Raw genomic sequence first — 11,474 nt, 5'->3', positions numbered from 1 at the left:
CTGCAACCCTCCAAACAGTCTGCTCCTGTTTTACTCAAAGGGGCCAGGCATAGCAGGAGAAAAAAAAACAGTGCAGCTCTCTGCTGCTTCAAGAAAAAAAAAACAGTTGGAGCCAATTTAACAGTCCCCAAAGATAGATTCCCCTGTAGTCCAACTTCACAACCAAAAGGAACCCAGGTAGCTTGGCCCCATGCTTGGGTTTCTGCAACAGTTCAAAAACCTCACAGTTCTTTGGGCCTCATCCCACAAAAGGAAAAAAAACACTGTAGCTTACTTTCCCCTCCCCCACACAAAAGAAGGTTCGTTTTCCCAACAGTTCAAAATCCACAGTGCTCACTGCCTTAGCACTCAATTCAGACACACAGTATCTTCAAAGAACACAGCCTGAACTCCTTTGGGTCACTCTATTACTTTACTGACCCTCCTCCCGCATGACCTTTCCCCTTTCCACTTTCAGCCCAGCTCTGACACCAAGAGTTCACCTGGTTTTTCAGTTTAGCTTTCAAGGCATGAGCCCAGGCAGAAAGGTCCATGGGTTCCTCAGAGCCTGCCTCCTGCTCCTTCTCTCCAGCAGCCTGCCAGTCCATGGGCTCATTCTCCTCTACTCTGGGCGGCTGTTCCTCTCTTACTTGATTATGTTCCCGGTGCCCCTCCCTTGCCTTGTCAGAGCCTTCTCCTGGGGAATGCTGGGGCCAATAATCCCTATACCAGGGTTTTCCCCGGGGATGCTGGGAAATGTAGTCCTCCCACCTCCATTTTCTAGGGGGCACTACCTTTTCCCTTCTCTCTCTCTCTGAGGAATGATTAAAGGTAAGGCCCTGCTCTGTCTCCCTCGGCTCTTGAGCCTCCTTCCTTCTCCCTCCTCCACTTCCATCTGTTCAAACCCTTTATCCTCCCCTTCTCAGTGCTCTGCATGGAAATTTGGATGCAGGCATTTACACCAAGTTCTTCTTGGCGTAAATGGCCATGTCTACCTGAATGACGTGGATCCTGGCTTTAGGCGCTATTCTATTTATGGCACCTTGGACTTAGACTTTCTCATGAACAGACTGCCTTTCCTATGAAGTAACCTGTTCCTGTAACTTGGGTTTCTCAGATATTTCCTATTATGTAAGCCATTCTTTTCACTTCCTCAGAACAATCCAACATAGACAATTGTCTACGTTAATGGGAAGAGCTGGGTGTTGCTCTCGATTTGGAGAGACTTCCAGGTCACAGCTAGCCAGACAATCCCTACAGTGCTGTAAAATGTCTCCTCAACAACAAGGCTAAAAGCTGTCTATGTAGTGTAGTCTAATGGCTAACCTTTGATGCACCTGAATGGGGTTCAAGTCCCACTGTAGCACCTGGTCAACATATACATCTTAACCAAGTCAGCTGGCTAGAGTGAGATTTTGCTTTGGAGAACAGACCCATCCAGGGGTGGAGTGAGAGTGAGCTGGGCCCGGGCACAAAGGGACATGGGCCCCTCACCACCCATCCAAAAGGAAGAAGTTTAGGGAGAATGGGTCCCCTACTACTGTGGACCCTCGGCCACTGCCCTATTGTCTCAATGATTAGTCTTCTCATGGGGAATGTGTGTTTGGGAAATCCTAGACTGTTTCACTGTGTCTCCTGGGAATGGGAGCAGTCCTGTGAGAGGTCTCCAAGAGAACCCTCTGTGGTCGGGTGCGCCATATTGAAGTCCTCTGTTAGTATGGAGATGAGATGTTAGGGTGAGTGGGAGAGGGAGTTGGCCTCATTGCCATCTGATCAATGTCTTATAGTATCTTTCTTCCAGGGCATTTGATAGTGGTAATCTTACCCTCTGACCTGAATATGCTGATCTCCAAAACCATCTTCAAATGACAGATACAATAGGTTACATAGTAGATGAGGTACTATAGAGGTTTGAACAGTTGGCTTATCATGCTTGAAAACAGAACAGTGATGCAACCAGGCCTGTGTACTCTGTTTCTCATAGCCCATAGCTTCACACCCTCTCCCCAGATCTGCCAAGTTAACCAATCCAGGTGGGAGACTTTTTGGCAGTTCAGGATTTCTCCCAACTTCATCCTGGTGCACTATGGGAACCTGCAGCACTGATTGCAATAGATAGAATCATGAACTACAAATACTACACTGCTTTGGGATGTATGTTTAAAACCAGAACCAGTCAAAAAGTCTCCCTTATTTCTAATCTAGGAACATCTGTTCCAGAAAAGATAGGGACATGTGGAGGGAAAGTGAAGTCAAGTACTCACCACCTACTGCAGCTGAGACCGAGTCAGCAGAAAGCTACTGAAAGGATACAGCAACAGGAAGGGGGACAGGCTCTGTTGAGGGTCTCTCATAAGTTTTGTGATGTTTCACCCCAATTCTAGAAATTTCCACCTGCATTAACAAGATATGACTTCCCAATACAGTAGAAGCTTACAATATAGATGTCCTATTTAACAGGAACAGACATCAAAAGAAAATAGCTCTAAGATCATTACTGTGCACACCAAAATCAGTTTCAGTGCTGAAAAAACCAAGTAACAGATATCACATCATAGTAGATGAGGTAGTGTACAGGTTACAACAGGGATGCTGGGTCAAATCTCCTGGATTCTATGTTGTTAGGCTTGGGGGGGGGGGGGATTCCCCTCGGTGCTGATTTTCAACTCTGATCTAGGGTTCCACGTGACAAACATAATGATGCATAATTACCATGCTGATCACCGCAGGCGCTATAATTAGTACTGAAATGGATGCCATGTTGTCCTTAGGACTCCAGAGACTGTGTTTGCATAGTCTTCTGTGATTTTGGTGATTTTGCTGTGTGCTGTGACCCAACCCTATACCCATTTCAATTATATTCTGTCCCTGCTGGTCCAGCTTCCTCCTTTCTCACCAATACCTACTCCACTTCCATCCATTCCCCCCTTCCCACTACCTGCTCTCCCTATCTCCCTTCCCTACTCTGTTTACCATCCCTGTATTCAAGTTGGTGTGCTTGTCTGTGTATTGATGTATCAGTATTGATGTGTGTATTACTGTGTTTATTAGTAGTAGTATTTGTATTAGTGTGTGTGTGTGTGCGTGTATGGAGTACCGCAGTCACTTGTCTTTGCAGTATCCCTGTCATTGCTGCTGCCCCCCCCACGCCCCCATTGCTTGTGTTGGGCTGGTTGATGTTATGTAGGGGGCAGGCCCAACAGAGGAGAGGGAGAGGGATGGGAGGGGAGGGCGAGGGCAGGTGCAGAGGATATATTTTATATATTTTTTTTTTGTTACATTTGTACCCCGTGCTTTCCCACTCATGGCAGGCTCAATGCGGCTTACATATACAGGTACTTATTTGTACCTGGGGCAATGGAGGGTTAAGTGATTTGCCCAGAGTCACAAGGAGCTGCCCGTGCCTGAAGTGGGAATCGAACTCAGTTCCCCAGTTCCCCAGGACCAGAGTCCACCACCCTAACCACTAGGCCACTCATATACAGGTTTCTGGACCTAACAAATGCACAGTGTGTGGCTTGGTTCCCTGAGCCTACTCGGTTTCATGGTGTCCCTGGAAGCTGCCAGGGGTTCCTCAACCAGTGCAACTTGTACTTCAAAATGCAACCGGAGGCTTTTGCCTCAGACCAGGTAAAGGTGGCCTATGTTATTTCCTTGCTAACTGGACGAGCACTAGCCTGGGCGTCCCCGCTATGTGAACAACAAGATCCGCTTTTGGACAACTACGCGGAGTTCCAGCGCCGGTTCCACATGGTGTTTGATCTTCCTGGAAGGCCGTCTTCCACCGCCTCCGAGCTGCTGCGGATTCAGCAGGGTGAAGGGACCGTGGCAGACTATGCGATCCGGTTTCGGACTCTGGTTCAGATTTAATAAGGAGACCATAGCACAATTGTGTAAGGAGCTGCAGGAGGACCTGGAGTCTACTGCCTGGAAGGTCTATGCCCTGCCAGTGCATGTGCGAGTCACCACATAAGTACATAAGCACCACCATACTGGGAAAAGACCAAGGGTCCATCAAGCCCAGCATCCTGTCTCCGACAGCGGCCAATCTAGGCTTCAAGAACCCGGCAACCCCCCCCCCCCCCCCCAAAAAAAAAATAATGTTCAATGGACTTTTCCCTCAGGAATCTGTCCAAACCCCCTTTAAATTCTGTAAGGCCAGCTGCTGTCACTACATTCTCTGGCAACATGCTGAGTAAAGAAAAACTTTCTCCTATTTGTTTTAAATCTACCATATTCTAGCTTCATCTTGTGTCCCCTGGTTTTGTTGTTGTTTGAAAGTGTAAACAAATGCTTCACATCTGTCCGCTCTACTCCGCTCATTATCTTGTAGACTTCTATCATATCACCCCTCAGCCGTCTTTTCTCCAAGCTGAAGAGCCCTAACCTTCTTAGCCTGTCCTCATAGGGAAGTCGTTCCATTCTCTTTATCATTTTCGTCGCCCTTCTCTGCACCTTTTCTAATTCCTTTATATCTTTATATCTTTTTTTATATCTCTCCTTCTCTGCTCAAATTCAGCAGATTGCCAAAACCTGTCATTTCTTTCTCTATAATATTAACAGAATTCAACCTTTCCTCTCCGAGGACGTTACCAAAACCCTTACCCACACCCTTATCACCTCTCGCCTAGACTACTGCAATTGCTTCTAGCTGGTCTCCCACTCAGCCATCTGTCTCCTCTTCAATCTGTCCAAAACTCTGCTGCGCGTCTTATATTCTGCCAGAGTCGCTATACTCACGTTAACCCTCTCCTCAAGTCACTTCACTGGCTCCCTATCTGCTTCCGCATACGGTTCAAACTTCTCCTTTTGACCTACAAGTGCATCCACTCCACAGCTCCTCAGTACCTTTCCGCTCTCATCTCTCCCTACACTCCTCCCCGTGAACTCCGTTCGCTGGGTAAATGTCTCCTGTCGTCCCCCTTCTCCCCCACTGCTAACTTCCGGCTCCGTTCCTTCTATCTCGCTGCTCCCTATGCCTGGAATAGACTCCCTGAGCCAGTACGTCAGGCTCAGTCTCTGGCTGTCTTCAAGTCTAGGCTTAAAGCACACCTCTTTGCTACTGCTTTCGACTCTTAACCATGACTCTCTTACTCAACACCATCACTTATCACCCCTACCACTGCAATTTCCCCACCCCTAGCTGTCTGTTCGTCTGTCCAATTTAGATTGTAAGCTCTGTTGAGCAGAGACTGTCTTTTCATGCTAATTTGTACAGCGCTGCGTAAGTCTAGTAGCGCTATAGAAATGTTTAATAGTAGTAGAAGTAGAGATGCGGCGACCAGAATTGGACACAATACTTGAGGTGCGGTCGCACCATGGAGCGATACAACGGCATTATAACATCCTCGTGTTTGTTTTCCATCCCTTTCCTAATAATACTCAACATTCTGTGCGCTTTCTTTGCCACCGCAGCACACTGAGCAGACGTTTTTAACGTCTTATCCACGATGACTCCCAGATCCCTTTCTAGGTCCGTAACTCCTAACGCGAAACCTTGCATGACATAGCTGTAATTTGGGTTCCTCTTACCCACATGCATCACTTTGCACTTGTCACAGCCCTGGCCATTCTTGCTTCTGGAACTTTCCAGACTCCACTAGGAGCTGCAGCAGGAATCAGCTAGCCAGCTGCCTCCCGTATCATCACCTACTTTCTGGTGGCCTTCTTGAAAAGGGACACCATGTATATACAAGTACCTTTCTCAATGCATGAAGCTGAACAGCAGGAAACAATGGCAGTTTTTTATGATATTGCTCATTTTCCTTCTGTGCTTTGGGTCATTGATGGGACTCATGTGGCCCTCAGGCCACCTGCTGCTAGTGGGGCTGAATATCGCAATAGAAAAGCATACCACTTCATCAATGTGCAAGTTATCTGCAACACAGCATGATTCTTATGTGCTCTCAAGCTCAAGCATCCACAAGGCTTTCCAGAATGGGGAAATCAGAAACAGATGGCTAGTTGGTGAAGAGCCTTCTACAACCCCTACATCCTTCTAATGATTGATCACATCTCTCTTTTTGTTCCACAGGTATGGAGGATGGCACTTGCAGGAACTGCCACCACACAACAAAAGGTGTGCGTACCTTACCTAACCTCATCTCCCTTCTTCACAGGTGACCGTGGCTATCCCCCAAGGACATGACTGATGACCCCGATTGTCAACTCCTAGAGGCCAGAGGAGGTTCACTACAATAAGGCACAAAGTGCTACCAGGTGGTCATAGAGCACACATTTGGCCTTCTCATGACAAGATTCTGCTGTCTTGACTGCTCTGGCAGTGAGCTATTATACAGTCCACCCAAGGTATGTGATATTATTTGCAGCCTACTGCATGCTGCATAATTAGGCAATTCGCAGGTGGATGCCAGAGCCACAACCAGGGCAACAGGCCAGGGAAGAGGAATACAGTGAAAGTGAAGAGAAGGAACCACAGCTGGGGTATCTGCCGCCTCACCAGGCCCACCAGAAAGACCAACAAATGAGAGAGATCCTCATCCAGACACATTTTTTGTAAAAAAAAAAAAAAGTTGAGAATATGTATTATATACAAGTAACAAATGTGGACAAAATGTGACCCCAGCCTTCCTTCCTTCCCCCCCCCCCCCCCCCCCCCCCCAGTGCTGTACATGGTAGCAAATACCTTATGATAGAGTTCTATAAAATAATGAGTGGAGTGGAATGGGTAGATGTGAATCGCTTGTTTACTCTTTCCAAAATTAATAGGACTAAGGGGCATGCAATGAAGCTAGAAAGTAGTAAATTTAAAACAAATCAGAGAAAATATTTCTTCACTCAATGTGTAATTAAACTCTGGAATTCATTGCTAGAGAGTGTAGTAAAAGTGGTTAGCTTAGCAGGGTTTAAAAAGGTTTGGATGGCTTCCTAAAGGAAAGGTCCATAGACCATTATCAAAATGGAATTGGGGAAATCCACTGCTTATTTCTAGAATACACAACTATATATAGGGAGAGCAAGGTTGCTGCAACAACTATATATTATTTATAAGGGGATGTCTCATACTGTCACATAGACACTCTGTGTCATGCTTATATTAAGCCTATGCAGTTGTGACTCAGTATAATCATTGACTACCCCCAACCTCCAGTAGTGCACAGTATTTGCTTATAGTGAATCTCCTATTACTATATCAAAATATAAATGTCTTAACGTAGCATTGTACTCACATCATTTTTTGTAATTTTATGGTGCACTTCCGTTAAACTTCTGAAACTCAAAAAAGCTGTAACGCTGTTGCAATCAACTTAATTGGAATGCAAATAATTAACTTATCTTCATTTTGCTTGAAGCTACGAGCCACTTTGATATCCTTCAAATTCAAATGTCCGTGGTTCTCTCGTGCTTCCAAGGTTTCACTTGTCAATGTTTAATTGTATCTCCGGTATCAATGCCAGCCCGACAGGAGCCTGTTTCGCAATCTGCTGTTTTGTCAAGAGAAATTGGCATATACCTGTTAAAACACGGAGAACATAAGCTTAACCCATATATATACTTTATTTTTGCATACCTTATTATTTGATGGCGTCTGATCTTACTTTAACCATGACCGGTATAGACAAGAAGCTTGAGAAAATGGCGCTAGCGTTCTTTTTGAAACCTTCAAGCTCCGCCTATTTGACGTTATGTCATAATCAGCTGTTCATGATTATAAAAAACAATTCCAATGAAGATACGTATTGAGACCATTGGGCTCTAGTGTATTAAGACGATAAATCCATTGGGTTTCCCTTTGTAATAACAACCTATCTATGTTACCACCACGGGCACTTGGAATAATACAGTCAATGACCATACATCTTAAGGACTAGCAACAAATATCATTGGTGCCCCACTTGTGTAACATTACATCAATAAACAACATCCGAGCGAGTCCTTAAGATGTATGAGAATATGTACTATAGACAGGTGACAAATGTTGACTAAATATCACCCTAGCCTTTCCTCTATCCTCCCCCAATGCTGTACATGGTAGCAAATACCTTATGTGACCACAGCCTCCCCCCATCCACCCTCCACAATTCTGTACATGGTAGCAAATACAAATGTGACCCCAGCCTGGATCATCTACTTGTATTTCTTCATGGTCAGGGTAGGCAGGATCTTCCTGCTGATGCATTTTCTGCCTGATGTACCTGCTCCTCCTCCTCCTCCTCCTCCTCCTCCTCCTCCTCCTCCTCTTCTTCTTCCTCCTCCTCCTCCTCTGTCTTGATAGCTGTGTCCCTGATGTCCTCATCTCCCTCTAGAAGCACCATATCAGTGCTGAACATCAATGTGGTAAGCTTTCAGCAGTATTAACCAATGTCTTGCCCAAGCAGATAAGTGTCTGGGGGGATCTTAATTGCAGGTGGAAGTTTCTAGAATAAACCTGCCCCCCTTCTACTACTGTCTCCTTTCAGTGGCTTTCTGCTGACTTAGTCTCAACTGCAGCAAGGGGTGAGTACTGGATGTAGCTATCTCTATCACATGTCTTCATCTTTTGTGGCACAGAGTTTCCTAGTTTCAAAACAGGCTTACAATTGTGGAGGAGAGGTGTATAGTATAGAACCAGAGCCTCGCAGCAGTACCATTACAGTAATCAAGTGATACAAGGTGCATAGGGCAGCAGTTTGGATGCATCATTATTCTCTTTTCCAGCAGGATTCTGTGTTAATGTACCAGATGGATTGTATTGTTCTTTGCCTCATATTGTTTGCTGTGATTGTGGAAGGCCACTAAAAGCCTCATAAGCAGGTATTGCAGCTCAGAGATGAGGCAAGTTTATACCATCGCTAATAGAATGTTGTATCAGCACTCCTTATCACTCTCTTCACAGTGCTCAGGAGCCCACACTGCTAAGGACAATTGTATATGAGCCTCAGAACCTTTAACCACCATTCTCCCTTCCCACCCCCATTATGCAGTACAGTCAAATAAGCAATTCTAATGCTGTTCAATGATCTGTTTTCACAAAACTCTAACATTATCTCCCTCTTTGCCTTCTAGTTCTTGCATAATGTGGGCCAGAACTTCAGCATGGACGTGTGGGGGCATTATCTTCAGGCAGTTTTTCCTCCCCTGCTAGTGGCTCTTGCTCCAGATCATCCTCTTACTCATATAGCACCATGCCTTTGTCTCCAATACTGTCCTCATCAGCATTCAGCAGAAGAATGTTGACAGCCTCTGCTGCTGTAGCACTGGACCATGGGGTGGAGTGTGTACTGTGGTGGTGGGAATATAAACTCCACAGTGGTGACAATGTGAGATATTGGAAGGTTTATGAAGTGGCCTTGTGGCCTAGTGATTAGGGCTGTAGCTAAGGATCGAGGGGAACTAGGCTAATTTCCCACTTCAGTTGCTGCTAACCATTGCATTGTAATTCACTTCAATTTGATGGCTAAAATAAAGTCTTGAGCTTTTCTTATAACACAATCGCCTATTGAATTAGAACATAAGAATAGCCATACTGGGTCAGACCAATGGTCCATTTAACCCAGTATCCTGCTTCCAGCAATGACCAATCCAGGTCACAAGTACATGGCAGAAACCCAATTAGTAGCACCATTCCACGCTACCAATCCCAGGGCAAGCAGTGTCCATCTCAACAAAAGACTATGGACTTTTCATCCAGGAACTTGTCCGAACCTTTTTTAAACCCAGATACACTAACCACCGTTATTACATCCTCCAACAATGAATTCTTTGAGTGAAAAAATATTTCCTCCTGTTTGTTTTAAAAGTGTTTCCATGTAATTTCATTGAGTGTCCCCTGGTCTTTGTACTTTTTGAATGAATGAAAAATCAATTCACCTCCACCCGCTCTAAATCACTCAGGATTTTGTAGACCTCAATCATACCCCCCCTCATCCGTCTCTTTTCCAAGCTGAAAAGACCTAACCTCTTTAGCCTTTTCTCATACGGGAGCAGTTCCATCCCCTTTATCATTTTGGTCACTCTTCTTTGAACCTTTTCTAATTCTGCTATACCTTTTTTGAGATACAGCGACCAGAACTGAACACAATACTCAAAGTGAGGTCACACCATGGAGTGATACAGAAGCATTATAATATTCTTGGTCTTATTTTGCATCCCTCTCCCAATAATTCCTAGCATCCTGTTTGCTTTTTTGGCTGCTGACGCACACTGGACAAAAGATTTCAATGTATTGTCTACAATAACTCCTAGGTCTTTTTCTTGAGTGCTGACTCCTAAAGTGGACCCTTAGCATCAGATAACTATGAATCAGATTATTCTTCCCAATGCGCATCACTTTGTATTTGTCTACATTAAATTTCATCTGCCATTTGGATGCCCAGCCTTCCAGTTTCCTAAGGTCTTCCTGCAATTTTTCACAATCCACATACAGTTTGACAGCTTTCAATACTTTTGTCTCATCTGCAAATTCAGCTGTAGAATGCATATTCATGTATTGCATATTAGAGAATGACACGATAAACCGCAATAATCTGCAGTAAAACCACAGGTATGGGAAAAATTTTCAAAGTTTTACCGCAGGTGCAAAAAGAGGTCATTTCCCCGCCCCGCAGGAGCGATAACCCCTGCACCTGCCTTTTTCCCGCCCTCCCTCCCTTCCTTGCAAGTCCAGTGTCGCTCACTCGCTCTCCCTCCCCCCACTTCCGCCACCGGGTCCTGTATCGCACTCTCCCTCCCCCCCCCCTGCAAGCTCCGGTGTCACTCCTCCACCTCTTCGCTGTGCTCCCGCTGCAGCCTTTCCATCTTCCGGGCAATGTAAGCACGCTGCCTTCGCGTGGCCCGGAAGCCTTCTCTCTATTGCGACTTCCTGTTTCCACGTAGGCAGGTCTCTCGCTGTAGAGAGAAGTCCACATGGATCTGAAAAGGGGGCATGGCCATGGGTAGGTCATGGTTCTGTTACAAAATATGGCAGATCCACGCCTAAATTAGGTGCAAGGATTTACACCTGGTTTCAGGTGGTGTAAATTCTCACACCAAAAAGTTAGGCACAGATCCCAGTACTAAGCACTATTCTATAATCACTTCCCGACTCAGAGTACCCTTTAAAGAATACCATTTAGCCCTTATTTTTTTTTCAGTGCCAATTTTTCAGCACCATATATAGAATTTGGTCCATTACATATACTGCAATTACATTGTACTTTAGCTGAAATATCATATCTTTTTAACATACTGTCATGTTTTTACCTTCTAATGATTAATGCACTTTTATATGCAGTACCTGTAGCAGTTTTCTCACAGGAAACGTTTATGTCAAAGTTTTTCATTCATATAAACTAAAATTATCGGTAGGAAACTGGTTCAATCTAATAAATCACCAATCCATATAAATACAGAACCCAGTTATTAAATATAAGGTTACACTTTTCAAAAATGGAGGAAAAACGCCTCAAGAAAAAGCTTCTCCCACGATTGTAAATGGGATAAAAACTATCGTTTCATCATCATGGGCGACACAAAAAACCTCCTTTAATTAATTGTTTATATTATATCTTTTACAA

This window comes from Microcaecilia unicolor, chromosome 1, assembly GCF_901765095.1.
Source record: "Microcaecilia unicolor chromosome 1, aMicUni1.1, whole genome shotgun sequence".
NCBI classification, from domain to species: Eukaryota; Metazoa; Chordata; class Amphibia; order Gymnophiona; family Siphonopidae; genus Microcaecilia; species Microcaecilia unicolor.
The sequence above is the reverse complement of the archived record's forward strand: the minus strand, read 5'-3'. Positions refer to the sequence as shown.